Source organism: Bombina bombina, chromosome 7 (genome assembly GCF_027579735.1).
Source record: "Bombina bombina isolate aBomBom1 chromosome 7, aBomBom1.pri, whole genome shotgun sequence".
Classification (NCBI taxonomy): domain Eukaryota; kingdom Metazoa; phylum Chordata; class Amphibia; order Anura; family Bombinatoridae; genus Bombina; species Bombina bombina.
Window position 1 is genome coordinate 267,913,120 of NC_069505.1, and position 23,344 is coordinate 267,936,463.

The 23,344-nt window shown below is 39.4% G+C and overlaps 1 protein-coding gene across 1 annotated transcript in view; it reads right to left on the reverse strand.

Moving 5' to 3' along the window:
• CACNA2D3 (calcium voltage-gated channel auxiliary subunit alpha2delta 3) overlaps positions 1-23,344 on the reverse strand; it is a 1,718,630-nt gene that overhangs the window by 1,664,312 nt on the left and 30,974 nt on the right. Inside the window, 1 exon segment of the mRNA XM_053720740.1 lies at positions 19,373-19,583. The gene's annotated coding sequence lies outside the window, so the exon portion shown is untranslated.

Consider the following 23,344-nt stretch of genomic DNA (forward strand, 5'->3'; position numbering starts at 1 on the left):
CCTCCCTCGTCTAAAAAGGTATGTGGTATTAAGTTTGAGAGTTGCAGTGCTCATATTTCACCATTAACTTTGTATGCATAGATCCAGCTGCATATACAAATACCCCAATGACAGACCGCTGGAACACATACAGAGGGCCAATCCATACCCATTTAACTCCTTTCCCATAAGGGATATCGGAAAGCTTTCATTAACATATAGTACAGTAAGTCACCTATATAAAGATATATAAGGCATGCAGAAACGGTATCTATTTAATTTGATTTGCAAAAGAGATCAGAGCAAATAAATCCGCTATGATCTGGAGAGCGATGTGCCATGCCTCGCCATCTCGGCCGCAGACAGAGAGGACCTATAGCACATATATGAAAAGAGGGAAGATCTCAAAGGAGAGATATGACCATTCGCTCCGATACCCATTCCCAAACATATGGTAACCTATATAACACATTGTAGGATGGTAGGCATAGATATTTGAATATAATTATGACCTATTCATAATCTGCATATGAACATCACACTACTTTGAGAGCATATATATATGGGCAGAATTACAAGGGTAATAGTAAAAACATCAAGTCATTAGCATTAGCAAAGCACTGATTAGAGAAATAGAGCGCAGTATATCACAGACCAGAGACTAACATAATCTGTTGACAATAGCTGCCTCCCTCAAACCGGAGAAAGCAAGTACCGTCAACCTATTCCAGACCTAGGGCAATAGTAAGAAATCATTAACTCTGTGCAATGTAGATCAGTTCCATCAAGTCGGCAACCCGGTGTGGGGAAATGCACCCCAGCAGCGTATATATAAACTGTCCACTTAATAGTGACTGTTCCAGCTACAGACCATTTCATGCCCAGCAAAACCACCAGTGCAGGCTCTGAAGTATTCGGCAACCACTCGCGTATTTACCAAAAGTGTAGCATCCTTTTTTGAATCTAGGTCAAACAAGCCAGCCAAAGGTACGTCTTGGATCTGCATCGCAATCCTCTCCTCCCTAGAGCAGATCGCTGAGTTAGTTCCCTGCATAATAAGTTGCTGATCTGCAGGCAGCTGCTGTACATCCCCCATGTGAGTTGCACATCCAAGTAGTGCGACTGAGGGCAAGAGAATTCTGTCGATCCTATCACAGATAATCCTGTTCCTTTCTGCCATGAGGGCTACAAAGCCAGTTAGGAGGTCTTCCATATCAGGAGGTTTCCCGGAAAGTCAGATGTCTTTAGTCGAGACGGCAAACTGAGTTTCAGTGCTGCAAGTCATAACACTGTCCGGCACTTTAGACTAGGCCTCCTTCTTCCCCAAATCTTGTGACGTCACAGGAGAAATAATGGCGCTTTACTCTTCCATTGTCTTGTCTCGGGCAAACCATGGAGCCCACTCAAATGCAGCTTCACCTACTAATGGTCTGTAGTTAGTGATAGATGGATGGGAGCCAGAATAAGCTGGGTGCAGGGCTAAAACTCGCTGGTCTCCTTCTCCAGTTAATCCCCCCTGCAGTAGGTGATCCGACGTTAGAAATACAGCTGGAGGACCACAATCCTGTACAGCCTAAATCTGCTAGCACTAGCAAAGGTCCAACTTTTCTGCCCACAAAAACTGGCTTTTGGCTTTTAAATGCTATAGTATTCAGGAGCTCTGCTCAGTTGCGTCCTCTCTCTCCCCTAGCTGGCTCCGCCCCCCCTTAAGTCTGTCTTTTGCCTCAGAAATTCTGTCTTCTACTTCATTAAATTTATTGGCAAATGGTCGTAATTCAGTAGTTAAAGCAGATATTTGGCTTTTAATTTAGTCAAACTGAGGTAGGAAGAGATCAGATAGTTGTGCATCTAATGGTTGCAGGTCTTTTTTAGGGATTAGAGATTCATTTGATATCTCAGCACCTGTCTCAGAGGGGCGACTTTTCCCCCCTTAGTTTTAGCAGGCATGGTGGGAGAATGTATTTTAGTGTATGTAATACATTTTTCCATGTGCATGAAGTGACAGAAGTAATATTGTCCCTTATTAAGGGCAGTGAAATAAAAATAGTGCTAAAAAAACAAAAAAAACAAAAAAACAAATGCAATAGTGCAGGGTGTGTGTAAATAATCTAATACGGATCTCTATTATTCATAGGATCGTAGTGTAGAGTGAATGGTCTAGAGTTGACGTCGTATATCTGTATCTATATATCTATCTATATTTATCTATCTATCTAGTTATCTATTTATCTATCTCTCTATCTCTCTCTTTATATATATATATATATATATATATATATATATATATATATATATATATATATTTATATATATATATATATATATATATATATATATATATGTGTGTGTGTGTGTGTCTATGTGATTTTGTATAATTTTTTCCCCTTCTATCCCCAAGTTATTTAAATTTTATAAGAAATGTATTATTCTCCCCCTTGCCCAATTTTTTCCCTCCTTCCCTTCTTTCTTTACTTTCCTCTCCTCCTGATCTCTCTTCCTTCCCTCACCTTATTCCCCTTTTCTCTATCTTTCCCTTTTTCTTTCTCTTCCCCTTTCCTTTCTTTACCCTTCCTTCCCTTTCTCCTCTCTTCCCTTTTTTCCTTCCTTTTTTTGAGGAGTTAAATATAGTTTAAGGTGCAGAAATATACAATACTTCACATCTTCAACACTAATATCAGCTTAAAGATATATATAATATATAGTATAAAGAGACCTAAACACATGGGTATCAGGCAGAGAGCTTAGCTAAGTATGGAACAGTTTGCCTGATACAAAATACAGAATAACAGAGGTTTACATATATTCTAATGATCAGAAGAATATCAGTTAAGATAACAATAAACATATAGATTAATTCACATCTAAGCCTCTAGACATTCACTTAATAATCATAATATGTGTAGTATCCCAGTTACCAACAATATAAAGTTAATCACTTAGCCAGTAGTAAAGACACATCTATTGGGTATCTTTTCAGATATATAAATTAGAAAAATATTTTACACAATGCAAATTGGGGACAAGAGAAGGATTGCCACAAAGGTAATAGCTTATGGAACAGACAAATATATTATTTTTTCAATGGGCTCCTTGAGCTCTTAGATAGGGTAGCTATATATTTTTCTTTCCCCTCTCCTCTCTCCTTTCTTTTTTTTCCCCCTTCCCTCTCTCTCTCCTCTCTTCTTGCGTTTTTTTGCCAATGTATAAGTCACCAACTTAAAGTCCAGACCTAGTTAAAGTAACTAAAGGAGGAACACCGAACATAGGGCTCAGGGCTTCACCTTTAAGGCATACAAAAAGTCCAACACCATGTTTCCTTATAGCAAAAAAAAAATGAACTGAGGACAAAATACCGTAGGTGGTATATCAATATATGTCTATTAAAGATATGCAAGACAGTTTTGTACCACTCAGTATATGCCTTTTTTCTAGCTTCAGGATATAGGGCTTAAACTGTAGGTTTAGGCATTCAGCCTACTCTTGTCCTGGGAATATCTGGGGTAGCTCCAGTGATGTAGTTCAGTTCTTAGGCTAATAATGCCATCTCATCCGTCAGTATGCAAAAAAAGACAGCACCTTATGCAGATCTAAGTCCTCTCTGCATTATGATACCGCAACCCAGCTTGAAGCCTTCCTGTAGCACTCTCCAGCAATAGTGTAGTGGATAGTATCCAAATTTAGTTGTAGGGGCTGTGAGAGCGGTCCGCAGCTGTAGCCCTCGGAAGACAGGGGAGGGCTTCTACCTGTAGCCGTAGCACTTACGTTTCAGCTGAACCATTACTGCAGCAACTTTTATAATGAATCGCAGCTATTGGCAGCAATGGCAAAACTCACTCTCAGAGCCGTGCTCACTCTCCAGTCCAGGAGTCGGGCTGATGACCTCACAGCTTACTAGCTTTCCTCTGGATGTGGTTGTCGGCATATGGCAATTCTTTACATTTCCAGTTTATTCAGGAGTGGCAAGCCCCCTGTAACAACTCTCAGGTAGAGAGGGTAGGTAGCGTCTTCCACTACCAAACTGTGTGATATTGGTGGCGTCTGGTTGCTGCCTAGGCGAGGAGGCCCTCTGCTCGAGCTGACTTTGTGGTTGGTCCTGTGGACCTCTGTCCTAGGGCACAGGTATGTGTCTTCTGAGCCACAACGGACAGAGCACCTTGGGCCAGAAAAACTATTGAGCTCTTTGTGCAGCATGCCGGAGACCTGTGCTGCTTAGCTCCACCCACTGGAAGTCCCCAGAAATAACTTCTAATGTTCAAATGTACCTCCGAGACTGGCAACTGTTATATGCCCAAGGATGACCTTAGACAATATAGAAAGTTTGATTGCCGTACATATACTGTGTATATACATGAGTGGAAAAACATAATTTATGTAAGAACTTACCTGATAAATTCATTTCTTTCATATTGGCAAGAGTCCATGAGCTAGTGACGTATGGGATATACAATCCTACCAGGAGGGGCAAAGTTTCTCAAACCTCAAAAGGCCTATAAATACACTAATCACCACACCCACAATTCAGTTTAACAAATAGCCAAGTAATGGGGTGATAGAAAAAAGGAGTAAAAAACATAAAAAAATGAATTGGAAATATAATTGTGCTTTTTACAAAAAACATAACCACCATAAAAAGGGTGGGTCTCATGTACTCTTGCCAATATGAAAGAAATTAATTTATCAGGTAAGTTCTTACATAAATTATGTTTTCTTTCATGTAATTGGCAAGAGTCCATGAGCTAGTGACATAGGGGATAGTAATAACCAAGATGTGGAACTCCACACAAGAGTCACTAGAGAGGGAGGGATAAAATAAAAACAGCCATTTTCCACTGAAAAAAATTAAATCCACAACCAAAAGAATACGTTTTTCTCATAAATGAAAAGAAAAAAACTTAAAACATAAGCAGAGGAATCAAACTGAAACAGCTGCCTGAAGAACTTTTCTACCAAAAACTGCTTTTGAAGAGGCAAATTACATCAAAATGGTAGAATTTAGTAAATGTATGCAAAGAAGACCAAGTCGCTGCTTTGCAAATCTGATCAACTGAAGCTTCATTCTTAAAAGCCCATGAAGTGGAGACTGATCTAGTAGAATGAGCTGTGATTCTCTGAGGCGGGGCCTGACCCGACTCCAAATAAGCCTTATGAATCAAAAGCTTTAACCAAGATGCCAAGGAAAAGAAAAAGACAACAAATAGACTAGAAGTCTTCCTGAAATCTTTAGTAGCTTCAACATAATATTTAAAAGCTCTTATAAGATCCAGAGAATGTAAGGATCTTTTCAAAGAATTCTTAGGATTAGGACACAAAGAGGGGACAACAATTTCCCTTTTAATGTTGTTAGAATTCACAACTCTAGGTAAAGATTTAAATGAATTCCACAAAACTGCCTTATCTTGATGAAAAATCAGAAAAGGTGACTCATAAGAGAGCAAATAATTCAGAAACTTTTCTAGAAGAAAAGATAGCCAAAAGGAAAAACACTTTAAAGAAAGTAGTTTAATATCTAAAGAATGCATGGGGGCCTATCTATCAAGCTCCGAATGGAGCTTGATGTCCCGTGTTTCTGGCGAGCCTGCAGGCTCGCTAGAAACAGCAGATATGAAGCAGCGGTCACAAAGATCGCTGCTCCATAACCTGTCCGCCTGCTCTGAGCAGGCGGACTGACATTGCCGGAATTCAACCCGATCGAGTACGATCGGGTTGATTGACACCCCCTGCTGGCAGCTGATTGGCCGCGAGTCTGCAGGGGGTGGCGTTGCACCAGCAGCTCTTGTAAGCTGCTGGTGCAATGCTGAATATGGAGAGCGTATTGCTCTCCGTATTCAGTGAGGTCTGGCGGACCTGATCCGCACTGTTGGATCAGGTCCGCCAGACTTTAGTAAATAGAGGCCATAGGCTCAAAAGGAGGAGCCTGTAAAGCTTTCAAAACCAAATTAAGACTCCAAGTAGGAGAGATTGATTTAATGACAGGCTTGATACGGACCAAAGCCTGAACAAAACAGTGAATATCACTTCTCCTATCACAATCTTTCTGTCCCTTCAAGGAACTTGCAGACAAACCTTTATCCAAACCTTCCTGAAGAAACTGTAAAATTCTAGGAATTCTAAAAGAATGCCAGGAGAATTTAAGAACACCATGAAATATAAGTCTTCCAAACTCGATAATAAATCTTCCTAGAAACATATTTACGAGCCTGTAACATAGTATCAATCACTGAGTCAGAGAAACCTCTATGACTAAGTACTAAGCGTTCAATTTCCATACCGTCAAATTTAACAACTTGAGATCCTGATGGAAAAACGGTCCTTGAGACAGAAGGTCTGGTCTTAAAGGAAGTGGCCAAGGTTGACAACTGGACATCCGGACAAGGTCCACATACCAGAACCTGTGAGGCCATGCTGGAGCTACTAGAAACACAAACAAATGTTCCACAATGATTTTGGAGATTACTCTTGGAAGAAGAACTAGAGGTGGATAAATATAAGCAGGTTCGTAAAGCCAAGAAACTGCTACCGCATCCACTGACTCCGCCTGAGGAACCTTGGACCTGGATAGGTACCTGGGAAGTTTCTTGTTTAGATGAGAGGCCATCAGATCTATTTCTGGAAGACCCCACATCTGAACAATCTGAAAAAACACATCTGGATGGAGAGACCACAGCCCTGGATGTAATGTCTGACGGCTGAGATAATCCGCTTCCCAATAGCCTATACCTGGGATATGTACCGCAGAAATTAGACAAGAGCTGGATTCCGCCCAAGCAAGTATCCGAGATACTTCTTTCATAGATAGGGGACTGTGAGTCCCACACTGATGATTGACATATGCCACAGTTGTGACATTGTCTGTCTGAAAACAAATGAATGGTTCTCTCTTCAACATAGGCTAAACCTGAAGAGCCCTAAAAATAGCACGGAGTTTCAAAATATTGATTGGTAACCTCGCCTCTTGAGATTTCCAAACCCCTTGTGCTGTGAGAGTTCCCCAGACAGCTCCCCAACCTGAAAGACTTGCATCTGTTGTGAATACAGTCCAGGTTTGATGACCAAAAGAGGCCCCAATTTTATTTGTCTCTTGTCTGTCATGGACAGTCATGGACACTGAATCTATTTGGAAACCTAAAAAGGTGACCCTTGTCTGAGGAATCAAGAAACTTTTTGGTAAATTGATCCTCCAACCATGTCTTTGAAGAAACAACACTAGTTGTTTTGTGTGAGATTCGGCAAAATGTAAAAACTGAGCTAGTACCAAGATATCGTCCAAATAAGGAAACACTGCAATACCCTGTTCTCTGATTACAGGGAGTAGGGCACCGAGAACTTTTGAAAATAATCTTGGAGCTGTCACTAGGCCGAATGGAAGAACAACAAATTGGTAATGCTTGTCTAGAAAAGAGAATCTCAGAAACCGATAGTGGTCTGGATGAATCAGAATATGAAGATATGCATCCTGTAAGTCTATCGTGGACATATAATGACTTTGCTGAACAAAAGGCAGAATAGTCCTTATAGTCACCATTTTGAAAGTTGGCACTCTTACAAAACGGTTCAAAATTTTCAGATCAAGAACTGGCCTGAATGAATTTTCTTTCTTTAGGACAATAAATAGATTTGAATAAAACCCCAGACCCTGTTCCTGAAATGGAACTGGTATAATAACCACTGAAATCTCTAGATCTGAAACACACTTCAGAAAGGCCTGAGCCTTCACTGGGTTTGCTGGAACGCATGAGAGAAAAAATCTTCTCACAGTGGGTCTTACTCTGAATCTTATTCAATACCCTTGAGAGAAAATGTTCTGAATCTATTGATTTTAGACAGAATCTGCCCAAATGTTTTTGAAATATTTTAATCTGCCCCCCACCAGCTGAGCTGGAATGAGGGCCGCACCTTCATGCAGACTTGGGGGCTGGCTTTGGATTCTTTAAAGGCTTGGATTTATTCCAACTTGAAGAGGGTTTCCAATTGGAACCATATTCTTTGGGGGAAGGATTGGCTTTCTGTTCCTTATTCTGTTGAAAAGAACGAAAACGATTAGAAGCCTTAGATTTACCCTTAGATCTTTTATCCTGAGGTAAAAAAAACTCCCCTCCCCCCAGTATGAGTTGAAATAATTGAATCCAACTGAGAACCAAATAAATTATTACCTTGGAAAGAAAGAGATAGTAATCTAGACTTAGATACCATGTCAGCATTCCAATATTTAAGCCACAGCTCTTTTAGATAAGATAGCTAAAGACATAGATTTAACATCAATTTGATGATATAAAAAATAGCATCACAGATAAAATGATTAGCATGTTGAAGCAAGCGAACAATGCTAGACAAATCAGGATCTTTTTCCTGTTGCGCAAAACTTTCCATCCAAAAAGTTGATGCAGCTGCAACATCAGCCATAGAAATGACAGGCCTGAGAAGATAGCCAGAACATAAATAAGCTTTCCTTAGATAAGATTCAAGTTTCCTATCTAAAGGGTCCTTAAAGGAAGTACTATCTTCCATAGGGATAGTAGGACGTATGGCAAGAGTAGAGATAGAGTACCAGTGAACAAAGAGAGCAAAACCAGCATATGAATAAAGTAAAACGTAGCGTTTATTCCAAAACTTTAAAAGAACAGGATCAAAGCGACATCCTATGAAATTGATTAACACCTCGGGGCTGGCAGGCTTATGCGTTTCGGCATTGCGCCGTAGTCATAGCAATAGTTTGCCAGTCCTAGGTGTGTAATTTATACACAGTTCATTTATTCTATTGGCTAAAAAATAGATAGATAAAGGGACATGTTATTAAAACAAAACACGCCCACAAGGGTAACAGTCAAATAACCGTGAGAGAACAAAGTGATTAGTGTGAGTAGAGATAGCCCATACAACTTTGGGGATTTTTTCCCAAAACTCCAATCTAATTGCTGGCAAGGGATACAACTTTTTAAACCTAGCAGATGGAATAAAAGAAGTACCAGGCCTATTCCATTCCTTTGAAATCATAAAAAATAGCATCAGGAACTGGAAAAACTTCTGGAGTAACCACAGGAGGTTTATAAACAGAATTTAAACGTTTACTAGTTTTAATATCAAGAGGACTAGTTTCCTTAATATCCAAAGTAATCAACACCTCTTTTAACAAGGAACGAATATAATCCATCTTAAAGAGATAAGTAGATTTGTCAGTGTCAATATCTGAGGTAGGATCTTCTGAATCAGATAGATCCTCATCAGAGGAGGATAAATCAGTATGTTGTTGGTCATTTGAAATTTCATCAACTTTATGAGAAGTTTTGAAAGACCTTTTACGTTTATTAGAAGGCGGAATAGCAGACAAAGCCTTCTGAATCGCATTAGCAATAAAGTCTTTTATATTCACAGGGATATCATGTACATTAGATGTTGAAGGAACAACAGGCATTGTACTAGTACTGATGGATACATTCTCTGCATGTAAAAGCTTATCATGACAACTGTTACATACTACCGCTGGAGATATAATCTCTACTAATTTACAACAGATACACTTATCTTTAGTAGAACTGTTATCAGGCAGCAGGAATCCAACAGTGGTTTCTGAGACAGGATCAGATTGAGACATCTTGCAAATGTAAGAGAAAAAAACAACATAGAAAGCAAAATTATCAATTTCCTTATATGGCAGTTTCAGGAATGGGAAAAAAATGCAAACAGCATAGCCCTCTGAGAATAGAAAAAGGCAAGAGGCATATAGGAAGTAGGGTTAAAATTATTAAATTATTTGGCACCAAGTATGATGCGCAATGCAAAATTTATTTTTTTTGGCACTAACAACATCCAGAAATGACACAACTTGCGTCATGGCAGACGCAACCTTGTGCAAGGAACCTGGTGACAACTAAGACGTCAATGAACGTACCTTTCACGCCAAGAATGATGCAATAAACATTAGCATTTTGCGGCCTTGCAAGCCTAATTTTGCCTGCAAAAATTAAAGAAAACAGTCAATTTTGAAGAAAAGACTATGCCCCAGGTAAGAAAAAATAACTTCATAAATATGTTTTTCCCAATTTTGAAACTGATAGTCTGCAAAAGGAAATATACATAAACCTGACTCATGGCAAATATAAGTACAATACATATATTTAGAACTTTACATTAATACATAAAGTGCCAATCCATAGCTGAGAGTGTCTTAAGTAATGAAAGCATACAGTGGGGCAAAAAAGTATTTAGTCAGCCACCAATTGTGCAAGTTCTCCCACTTAAGAAGATGAGAGAGGCCTGTAATTTTCATCATAGGTATACCTCAACTATGAGAGACAAAATGTGGAAACAAATCCAGACAATCACATTGTCTGATTTGGAAAGAATTTATTTGCATATTATGGTGGAAAATAAGTATTTGGTCACCTACAAACAAGCAAGATTTCTGGCTCTCACAGACCTGTATCTTCTTCTTTAAGAGGCTCCTCTGTCCTCCACTCATTACCTGTATTAATGGCACCTGTTTGAACTTGTTATCAGTATAAAAGACACCTGTCCACAACCTCAAACAGTCACACTCCAAACTCCACTATGGTGAAGACCAAAGAGCTGTCGAAGGACACCAGAAACAAAATTGTAGACCTGCACCAGGCTGGGAAGACTGAATCTGCAATAGGCAAGCAGCTTGGTGTGAAGAAATCAACTGTGGGAACAATAATTAGAAAATGGAAGACATACAAGACCACTGATAATCACCCTCGATCTGGGGATCCACGCAAGATCTCACCCTGTGGGGTCAAAATGATCACAAGAACGGTGAGCACACATCCCAGAACCACACGGGGGGACCTAGTGAATGACCTGCAGAGAGCTGGGACCAACGTAACAAAGGCTACCATCAGTAACACACTATGCCGCCAGGGACTCAGATCTTGCAGTGCCAGACGTGTCCCCCTACTTAAGCCAGTACATGTCCGGGCCCGTCTGAAGTATGCTAGAGAGCATTTGGATGATCCAGAAGCGGATTGGGAGAATGTCATATGGTCAGATGAAACCAAAGTAGAACTATTTGGTAGAAACACAACTCGTCGTGTTTGAAGGAGAGAGAATGCTGAGTTGCAACCAAAGAACACCATACCTACTGTGAAGCATGGGGGTGGCAACATCATGCTTTGGGGCTGTTTCTCTGCAAAGGGAACAGGACAACTGATCTGTGTACATGAAAGATTGAATGGGGCCATGTATCATGAGATTTTGAGTGCAAACCTCCTTCCATCATCAAGGGCATTGAAGATGAAACGTGGCTGGGTCTTGCAGAATGACAATGATCCCAAACTCACTGCCCGGGCAACGAAGGAGTGGCTTCGTAAGAAGCATTTCAAGGTCCTGGAGTGGCCTAGCCAGTCTCCAGATCTCAACCCCATAGAAAACCTTTGGAGGGAGTTGAAAGTCCGTGTTGCCCAGCGACAGCCCCAAAACATCACTGCTCTAGAGGAGATCTGCATGCAGGAATGGGCCAACATACCAGCAACAGTTTGTGACAACTTTGTGAAGACTTACAGAAAACGTTTGACCTCTGTCATTGCCAACAAAGGATATATAACAAAGTATTGAGATGAACTTTTGATATTGACCAAATACTTATTTTCCACCATAATTTGCAAATAAATTCTTTCCAAATCAGACAATGTGATTGTCGGGATTTGTTTCCACATTTTGTCTCTCATAGTTTAGGTATACCTATGATGAAAATTACAGACCTATCTCATCTTCTTAAGTGGGAGAACTTGCACAATTGGTGGCTGACTAAATACTTTTTTGCCTCACTGTACTTACCGAAAGACACCCATCCACATATAGCAGATAGCCAAACCAGTACTGAAACAGTTATCAGTAGGGGTAATGGAATATGAGAGAATCTGACAAGGGAGGTAGGAGATGAATCTCTATGACCGATAACATAGAACCTATGAAAAGATTTCCCGCGAGGCAAAACATAGAATTCAATAGGTGATACTCCCTTCACATCCCTCTGACAGCCACTGTACCCTGAGAGGAATCGGGTTTCAAAATGCTGAGAGCGCATATCACAGAATTAAGAAAAACTTACTTCACCACCTCCGTAGGAGGCAAAGTTTGTAAAACTGAATTGTGGGTGTGGTGAGGGGTGTATTTATAGGCATTTTGAGGTTTGGGCAACTTTGCCCCTCCTGGTAGGATTGTATATCCCATACATCTCTAGCTCATGGACTCTTGTCAATTACATGAAAGAAATTAACATATACATGGTCATAACACACTAAAATAAATCTCAGTATGCTTTAAAACTGGTGACAGGGTCATGTAAAAGATGTCAGTCTTTAAAGGGACAGTCTACACAAACATTGTTATTGTTTAAAAAGATAGAAAACGCCTTTAATTCCATTCCCCAGCTTTGCACAAACAACATTGTTAGATTAATATACTTTATAACATTTAAACCTCTAAATTTCTGCCTGTTTCTAAGCTACTATAGACAGCCTCTTACAACATGCTTTTTTATTAGCTTTTCATAACAGGAGACTGCTAGTTCATGTGAGTCATTTAGATAACATTGTGTTCACGTCCGGGGAGTTACTTAAGAGTTAGCACAACACAGTACTAAATGCAAATGAATAGATAATAAATAAAAAGTCATGTGATCAGGGGACTGTCAGAAGAGGCTTAGATACAAGGTAATCACAGAGGTAAAAAGTGTATTAATATAACTGTGTTAGTTATGCAAAACTGGGGAATGGGTAATAAAGGGATTATCTATAGTTTAAAACAATAACAATTCTATTGTATACTGTCCCTTTAACCCTTTCGTGTCAGTGCTAAAGTGCCTACATCGGAACAACTGTTCCGATGTAGACAAATTGAAACCACGATCGCGAGATTTCAATTATTGGATTGCGTCTGGGGGGCGTCCTTACAACCCTAGGAACGCCCTCCAGACCGCGATCAAATCCTAACAGCACAAAAGGCTTCAGGACAGCCGTTAACTATGACGTTCTATTCCGTCATAAAGGCTTTAAAGCCCAGTCTAATTATGACGGAATAGAACGGCAGAACGGCTTTAAAAGGTTAAGTAATATTTAAAGGGACATAAAACAGCTAAATACAACTTTATAGAATGGGTACTGCTATTTTTCTCCCTCCTGTGACTGAAGCCTTCTTCAAAGCTGTCCTCCAATTTTAACACCTTAAAGGGGGCAAGATGCTGAAGCTCCGCCTCTTTATATCAGGCATTGCCATCTTGGAGCACACACATTCTCACATCCAGTAACAGTAGAGGTAAACACTCACAGAACAGTGATGTTGCTGACTATTTGGCAGACATGCAGTAATGGGTAGCAGATCTTAAATATATGTGAGTATGATTATATAGAGTACAAGTATTATCCGCAACTGTTATATGAAGGAAGTCCAAAGAAAAAAGTAAAAAAAGATTTTTATTATGAGCAATTATAAGTACAGGAAGCCATAAATTCAATGAAAAAAATCCACAGTCTGGTGGAAAAGAGTGCCAAACATGTTTCAGGCCTTCACCTAGCCCTTGATCATATACATATATATTATATACACATATTAACCAGGGGCGGAACTACCATTGGTGCACCAGGGCCCAAGAGCTGGTGGGGGCCCATTACAGCCAGTCGATACATAGTTGTGTGCTGAATGTTAACAATCCTAATGCAGGGAAGCCTTTTATTACTGTAAGCTGCAGGTCCATCTGTCTATCGATCTGCCTGTCTGTCTATCCTCAAAATCATTATACAGAGCAGAATGTATATTAATAATGTTGCTTTCTACTGAGTTACCTTTGGGGGACCCCAAACAAATCTTGCACCAGGGCCCTCTGTTGCGTAGGTCCGCTACTGATATTAACACATAACTTTGTGTGTTTTTTCTAACACTCCACACCCGGCAATTTTAGCCACCAAAAACTGCCTAGTGCAGTTATTTTATTAAAAAAATAAAAATGCTACTTTTTTGATAAAATATACACCACTGTATTTTGGAAACATTTGGGGCACATTTATAAAATTAACGAGAGATCTGATCTCTGCTTAATTTTATAAGCGCTAATTGCTATTGCAAACTTGCTGCATCAATAACCAGCCACCTGTAAATTAGCATTCCACTTGTAATATGGCCATATATTGTAAAGTAGGTTTCTGCCCTTTACATCCAGAACCTGCATAGCAAAATAAAACAGCTCTCAAGCTAAAACTAACCTCTCTAAAATTATTTGAGGAATCTCAGAGTATTGACAATAATCTCTATAGAGCAGAGAGCTATAGAATATCAGGCTAAGAGTGTAAGCTTTACATCTTAAAGTTATTTGGGGGAGCCATTCCAAACTTGAAAGTGTAGTAGTCAAGGGTAGCCATTTTGTTAACAAAACTTTACTGTTTTGCCTTTTCTAACCTGAGTATCTCTGTTATTTCTGAATTATGAGAGTTTAACTTTGAGTGTATTGTCCTTTTAAGGACAGATATGAGTCAGGGTTAGTCTTGTGAAGTCTGCAGAGTGCTCTTTTAGATCTCAGTATTGGTGAACCCACAATTTTCAGCATTACATTATATAGGGGCAGAATAAAAAATGAAAGTCTATTGTAAAGTTGTTTTACTATGTACAATGGAAATATGAGTACATTAGAAATTTTTGCTTAAAATTGCATGCTCTATCTGAATCATTAAAGAAAAAAATTGGGTTTCATATCCCTTTAAGTATGAAAATCACGTCTGAGCACCCTATGCACATATGCAGAAGCAACAATAACATCATGGATGAAGCCACTAGCATTGTGACATTGCCAGTCCCTCTATGGACCTCACTGTGTATACAGATGTGAACAGAAATACTACATGCTGGTGCCAATACCTAACAAAGGATGATGACTCAATGAAAGCTGGAAATAAGAAATAAACTTGATTTGATATTGCAGTGCTGGAGCTTTATGGACTACAACACTAGCCAGAGGCGTAACTAGAAACCACAGGGCCCAGGTGCAAGAATCTAAGAAGGGCCCCCCCCCCCAAAAAAAAGGTGAATTTGATACATATCTTTTTTTTTTTTTAACATTTAACACAGAAAAAAATGTGCATCAGATTACATGTCTGCAAAAGGAGGTACCCTGTGCCCACAGTCTGTGAGATGGTCTGACCCCCTATTACTGTATATAGTATCACTGTTTAATCCAGCAGTACTGTATATAGAGAGTCAGTGACACAGTCTGTAATCTGCCGGTGAGATGGCTGGCCTGACCCTACCCACGTCTCACCAAAGTCCATAAATTTCAAGAAACTCCAGCCACCAATTTCTTTTAAAAGACCTTTATTCTTTTGTCATGGGTCCCATTAATATACAACGTTTCAAGCCAGCATTAGGCTCTTAGTCTTCTTGAAATTTATGGACTTTGGTGAGACTTGGCAAGTCTGTTACTCCGTGCCCCACTGAAAGAGGTAAATTGGTGTGCTGTTTTCCATTATTTTGATTCTACTGACCCTACCCACCCCAGTACTTTAAAAAGGGACCACAGTAGTCTGTGACATGGTCCAGCCCCCCATACTGTATATAGTGGTACTGTATAGTGACACTGTTTACCCCCTCCCCCCATGCTGTAGTAACAAGGTCTGTAATTTGCTGGTTCCACAAACATACGCACACACATACATGCATAAATACACACACAGTCACAAACATATATACACACATACACACACACACACACATACATGAATAAATACACACACAGTCACATACATGCATACACATGCATAAATACACACACAGTCACATACATGCATACACATGCATAAATACACACACAGTCACATACATGCATACACACACACACACACATGCATAAATACACACAAAGTCACATACATGCATACACACACACACACATGCATAAATACACACACAGTCACATACATGCATACACACACACACACACACACATGCATAAATACACACACAGTCACATACATGCATACACACACACACACACATGCATAAATACACACAAAGTCACATACATGCATACACACACACACACATGCATAAATACACACACAGTCACATACATGCATACACACACACACACATGCATAAATACACACACAGTCACATACATGCATACACACACACACACACACATGCATAAATACACACAAAGTCACATACATGCATACACACACACATGCATAAATACACACACAGTCACATACATGCATACACACACACACTCATGCATAAATACACACACAGTCACATACATGCATACACACACACACATAAACACCAATGGGTAAAACAGCAAGACTAACCCCTGTAGTCAGAGACACTAGTGAAGCATCATGTCACACTCACATGATATCAGTGCAGTCAGTGGCAGGTCAACGTTTTTTATTTAAAACATTTTTTTTTTTTAAGCTGGCCCCCACCCTTGGGGGCCCAGTCGCAATTGCAACCTCTGCACCCCCTGTAGTTTCGCTCCTGACACTAGCTATGGTTGTTCTGTGTGAGATTATAATGTCTCTTTACTTTCTAATATATTCTAAGCATTTATTTATAAAGTTTTTCATGTCCTTTTAATGTCTGTGTCAATATGTCATAACATGGTCAATTAGAGAGGTTTAAGTATATACAGTCAAATAAGTGAATGGCACACTTCTTCTTGTCAGTGCCCAAATGATTGGCAGTTCTTGAACAGGACTTTTTCTGAGTGTTTTACATTAGTGTTATAAAGGATCGATCAGTTAGAAGAAGCAACTGTTTTATCTTGGGAAGAGCATGTTCAGGCAGAAATCTCAACAAAAACGCTCATTTACAAAACTGGTTATATCTGCTGATGTGATCCATTTGATATATGTGTGTTCCTTGATTCTAGTGAGGATTTATTTTGCATACTATTGTGAATTAAAAAAGTGTTATTCTTGCATAATTTACAGTATTTCCTTTATAGATAAATAGATAGATAGATAGATAGAAAATATAGATAGATATTTGTCTTTAATGATAATTTGTGCAATAAAAATGTAACATTTCTAATACTGACTAATTTTAGATTAATATTAGTTAAAATTTTAACTGGGTGGTCAGTAAAATCAGCACTAAAAAGGTCCTGGGGAGAACACTATATATATATATATATATATATATATATATATATATATATATATATACTAATCAGCCAATAAAATTCTATCAGCCAAATGGAATTCAAGGGACGCCATCTTGGATGACGTCACTTAAAGGAACCTTCATTCAAGAAGAGCGGTCGTCAGAAGAGGATGCTCCGCGCCGGATGTCTTGAAGATGGAGCTGCTCTGCTCCAGATGGATGAAGATAAAGGATGCCGTCTGGATGAAGACTTCTGCCCGTCTTGAGGACCACTTCTTGCCGCTTGGATGAAGACTTCTTCCTGCTTCGTTGAGGATGGATGTCCGATCTTCAAAAACTGTAAGTGGATCTTCAGGGGTTAGTGTTAGGTTTTTTAAGGTTTTTTTTATTGGGTGGGTTTTATTTTTAGCTTAGGGTTTGGACGGAAAAAGAGCTAAATGCCCTTTTAAGGGCAATGCCCATACAAATGCCCTTTTCAGGGCAATGGGGAGCTTAGGTTTTTTTAGTTAGGATTTTATTTAGGGGGTTTGGTTGTGTGGGTGGTGGGTTTTACTGTTGGGGGGCTGTTTGTATTTTTTTTTACAGGTAAAAGAGCTGATTTCTTTGGGGCAATGCCCCGCAAAAGGCCCTTTTAAGGGCCATTGGTAGTTTATTGAAGGATAGGGGTTTTTTTATTTTGGGGGGGCTTTTTTATTTTCATAGGGCTATTAGATTAGGTGTAATTAGTTTAAATATTTGATCATTTCTTTTTTATTTTGCGTAATTTAGTGTTTGTTTTTTTCTGTAATTTAGCTAATTGTATTTAATTAATGTAATTTATTTAATTGTAGTGTAAGGTTAGGTGTTAGTGTTAGACAGGTTAGGTTTTATTTTACAGGTACATTTGTATTTATTTTAGCTAGGTAGTTAGTAAATAGTTAATAACTATTTACTAACTATTCTACCTAGTTAAAATAAATACAAACTTAGCTGTGAAATAAAAATAAAACCTAAGATAGATACGTTGTAACGCTTAGTTATATTGTAGCTAGCTTAGGGTTTATTTTATAGGTAAGTATTTTGTTTTAAATAGGAATTAAGTTTATAATAGTAGGTTTTATTTAGATTTATTTTACATTAAAGTTAGTGGGTGTTAGGGTTAGACTTAGGGTTAGGGGTTAATAACTTTAGTATAGTGGCGGTGATGTTAGGGACAGCAGATTAGGGGTTAATAAGTGTGATGTAGGTGGCGGCGACATTGGGGGTGGCAGATTAGGGGTTAATAAGTATAATGTAGGTGTCGGCGGTGTCTGGGGCAGCAGTTTAGGGGTTAATATGTTTATTCTAGTGGCGGCGATCTCAGGAGCGGCAGATTAGGGGTTAATAATTTAATTTTAGTGTTTGCGATGTGGGAGGGCCTCGGTTTAGGGGTTAATAGGTAGTTTATGGGTGTTAGTGTACTTTTTAGCCCTTTAGTTATGAGTTTTATGTTACGGCTTTGTAGCGTGAAACCCATAACTACTGACTTTCATTTCACTGTACGGATCTTGACGGTATAGGGTATTGGCCTCCCAGGCAGACTCGTAATACCGGCGCTGTGGAAGTCCCATTGAAAAAGGACTTTTTGAAAGCTGCTGTAGTTACATTGCGTTACAACCAAAAAAGTGTGCAGTGCAGCTAAACCTGCAAGACTCGTAATACCAGCGGTAGTGAAAAAGAGCCATAACGCTGCTTTTTCACTCATAACGCAAAACTCGTAATCTAGCCAATAGTTTTTTATTAATGTTACATACTAATTGCTAATTTTTTTACCCTATGCTTGGCTTTGTTGAATTTTTTAAAAATTGATAGCACATTTTGAATGTGTCATTGGAAGTATATTTTATCATTTAAAGGGACAGTCAACACCAGAATTTTTGTTGTTTAAAAAGAAAGATAATGCCTTTATTACCCATTCCCCAGTTTTGCACAACCAACACAGTTATATTAATATATTTTTTACCTCTGTAATTATCTTGTATCTAAGCTTCTGCTGACTGCCCCCTTATTTCAGTTCTTTTGACAGACATGCAGTTTAGCCAATCAGTGCTCAGTCCTAGGTCACTTTACGTGCATTAGCTCAATGTTATCACAACACAGTTAATGCAGCACCTGTTGACACATCACTTTGGTTAAGTAATACAAACTCACATAAACCCCTTACTAAAGGTGCCTTGAAGCTCCTCTCAAACCCCAATTAAGATCCGTGTGATAGGAAAACCTCTGGTGTGCACGCTACTGACAACCGCTGATTCTGGGGACCCACCTTCAGTATCCTGCATTAGATCCTCTCTCGAAGATGTCTGTGTGTTCACACTATCATGGAGGTTGAGTCGCCGTGTGGATCCCTACAGCGTGTCGGCGTGTGTGCGACTGATCCAGGGAAGCGTGACGTCACGATGTGGGGTAGGTGAGCCAGAGAGAAACGGGGAGAGTCCACAGCTTCAAGGAAAGGAGAATTCACTGTAATGTTGCACCTTGTAGGGGAAATGCAGGCTGATTAGCTCAATGTTATCTATATGAAACATGTGAACTAATGCCCTCTAGTGGTTAAAATGTATTCAGATTAGAGGCAGTCTTCAAGGTCTAAGAAATTAGTATATAAACCTCCTAGTTTTAGCTTTCAATTAAGAATACCAAGAGAACAAAGCAAATTTGGTGATAAAAGTAAATTGGGAAGTTGTTTAAAATTGCATGCCCTATTTAAATCATGAAAGTTTTTTTTTTGGACTTGACTGTCCCTTTAATATATTTTACAAAATAACTTTTTAGTGGAGCTTAAAGGGACACTAAACCCAACTTTTTTCATTCATGATTCAGATAGAGCAGCAATTTTAATCAACTTTCTATCTTAGTCCTATTATCAATATTTCTTTATTCTCTTGGTATCTTTATTTGCAGGAATAAAAGCTTAGGAGCAGGCCCATTTTTGGTTCAGCACCCTGGATAGAGTTCGCGGATTGGTGGCTACATTTAGCCACCAAAAAGCAAGTGCTAAAAAGTGGACAAAGAGCTAGCTCAACTATAATGTACAATATTCTATACTGAATCTTATAGATGAGGTGCAACTTGGAAACAAAATATACAAAATGGGTATTTAAGAAAAGTGGATGTGCCGAAATAAGGTACATCCAAAAGACCAGGAAGTTTTGGATGTACCTTATTCCGGCATATCCACTTTAATACCCATTTTGTAAATAAGCAAGTGCTACCCAGGTGCAGACCCTAAAATGGGCCGGCTCCTAAGCTTTCATTCCTGCTTTTCAAATAAAGATACCCAGAGAATGAAGAAAAATTGATAAGATGAGTAAATTAGAAAGTTTGCTTAAAATTGCATACAGTGGGGCCAATTTATCAATATATGTCCGACATGATACGCTGACAGACATCGCTGAATGCCGACAGCATACATTGTCGGAATTTAACATTGCACAAGCAGTTCACCAGAACTGCTTGCGCAATGCCGCCCTCTGAAGATTTGCGGCCAATCATAGGGGGGTGTCAATCAGCCCGATCATATAAGATCGTGCGGATTGCAGACTGCAGCCTCTGAGTGGTGGCTGACCAGTTATAGAGCAGCAGTCTTAAGACCGCTGCTTCATAACTGCTGTTTCCGGCGAGCCTGAAGGCTTGCGCAGAAACAGGGGCATCAAGCTCGATTTGGAGCTTGATAATTTGGCCCCTCTATCTGAATCATTAAAGAAAAAAAACATAATTTATGTAAGAACTTACCTGATAAATTCATTTCTTTCATATTAGCAAGAGTCCATGAGCTAGTGACGTATGGGATATACATTCCTACCAGGAGGGGCAAAGTTTCCCAAACCTCAAAATGCCTATAAATACACCCCTCACCACACCCACAAATCAGTTTAACGAATAGCCAAGAAGTGGGGTGATAAGAAAAAAGTGCGAAAGCATAAAAAATAAGGAATTGGAATAATTGGGCTTTATACAAAAAAATCATAACCACCACAAAAAAGGGTGGGCCTCATGGACTCTTGCTAATATGAAAGAAATGAATTTATCAGGTAAGTTCTTACATAAATTATGTTTTCTTTCATGTAATTAGCAAGAGTCCATGAGCTAGTGACGTATGGGATAATGACTACCCAAGATGTGGATCTTTCCACGCAAGAGTCACTAGAGAGGGAGGGATAAAATAAAGACAGCCAATTCCGCTGAAAAATAATCCACACCCAAAATAAAGAATAAATGAAAAAATTGAAATTATAAGCAGAAGATTCAAACTGAAACAGCTGCCTGAAGTACTTTTCTACCAAAAACAGCTTCAGAAGAAGAAAACACATCAAAATGGTAGAATTTAGTAAAAGTATGCAAAGAAGACCAAGTTGCTGCTTTGCAAATCTAATCAACCGAAGCATCATTCCTAAACGCCCAGGAAGTAGAAACTGACCTAGTAGAATGAGCTGTAATCCTTTGAGGCGGAGTTTTACCCGACTCGACATAAGCATGATGAATTAAAGATTTCAACCAAGATGCCAAAGAAATGGCAGAGGCCTTCTGACCTTTCCTAGAACCGGAAAAGATAACAAATAGACTAGAAGTCTTTCGGAAATTCTTAGTAGCTTCAACATAATATATCAAAGCTCTAACTACATCCAAAGAATGCAATGATCTCTCCTTAGAATTCTTAGGATTAGGACACAATGAAGGAACCACAATTTCTCTACTAATGTTGTTAGAATTCACAACCTTAGGTAAAAATTTAAAAGAAGTTCGCAACACCGCCTTATCCTGATGAAAAATCAGAAAAGGAGACTCACAAGAAAGAGCAGATAATTCAGAAACTCGTCTGGCAGAAGAGATGGCCAAAAGGAACAAAACTTTCCAAGAAAGTAATTTGATGTCCAATGAATGCATAGGTTCAAACGGAGGAGCTTGAAGAGCCCCCAGAACCAAATTCAAACTCCAAGGAGGAGAAATTGACTTAATGACAGGTTTTATATATACGAACCAAAGCTTGTGCAAAACAATGAATATCAGGAAGATTAGCAATCTTTCTGTGAAAAAGAACAGAAAGAGCAGAGATTTGTCCTTTCAAGGAACTTGCAGACAAACCTTTATCCAAACCATCCTGAAGAGACTGTAAAATTCTCGGAATTCTAAAAGAATGCCAGGAAAAATGATGAGAAAGACACCAAGAAATATAAGTCTTCCAGACTCTATAATATATCTCCCTAGATATAGATTTACGAGCCTGTAACATAGTATTAATCACAGAGTCAGAGAAACCTCTTTGACTAAGAATCAAGCGTTCAATCTCCATACCTTTAAATTTAAGGATTTGAGATCCTGATGGAAAAAAGGACCTTGCGACAAAAGGTCTGGTCTTAACGGAAGAGTCCACGGTTGGCAAGAGGCCATCCGGACAAGATCCACATACCAAAACCTGTGAGGCCATGCTGGAGTTACCAGCAGAACAAACGAGCATTCCTTCAGAATCTTGGAGATTACTCTTGGAAGAAGAACTAGAGGCGGAAAGATATAGGCAGGATGATACTTCCAAGGAAGTGACAATGCATCCACTGCTTCCGCTTGAGGATCCCTGGATCTGGACAGATACCTGGGAAGTTTCTTGTTTAGATGAGAGGCCATCAGATCTATTTCTGGAAGTCCCCACATTTGAACAATCTGAAGAAATACCTCTGGGTGAAGAGACCATTCGCCCGGATGTAACGTTTGGCTGCTGAGATAATCCGCTTCCCAATTGTCTATACCTGGGATATGAACCGCAGAAACTAGACAGGAGCTGGATTCCGCCCATACCAGAATTCGAGATACTTCCTTCATAGCCAGAGGACTGTGAGTCCCTCCTTGATGATTGATGTATGCCACAGTTGTGACATTGTCTGTCTGAAAACAAATGAACGATTCTCTCTTTAGAAGAGGCCATGACTGAAGAGCTCTGAAAATTGCACGGAGTTCCAAAATATTGATCGGTAATCTCACCTCCTGAGATTCCCAAACCCCTTGTGCTGTCAGAGACCCCCAAACAGCTCCTTAACCTGTCAGACTTGCATCTGTTGAAATTACAGTCCAGGTGGGAAGAACAAAAGAAGCCCCCTGAACTAAACGATGGTGATCTGAGAGTGTGTCGTACAATCGGTGTTAAAGATATTAATTGAGATATCTTTGTGTAATCCCTGCACCACTGGTTCAGCATACAGAGCTGAAGAGGTCGCATGTGAAAACGAGCAAAGGGGATCGCGTCCGA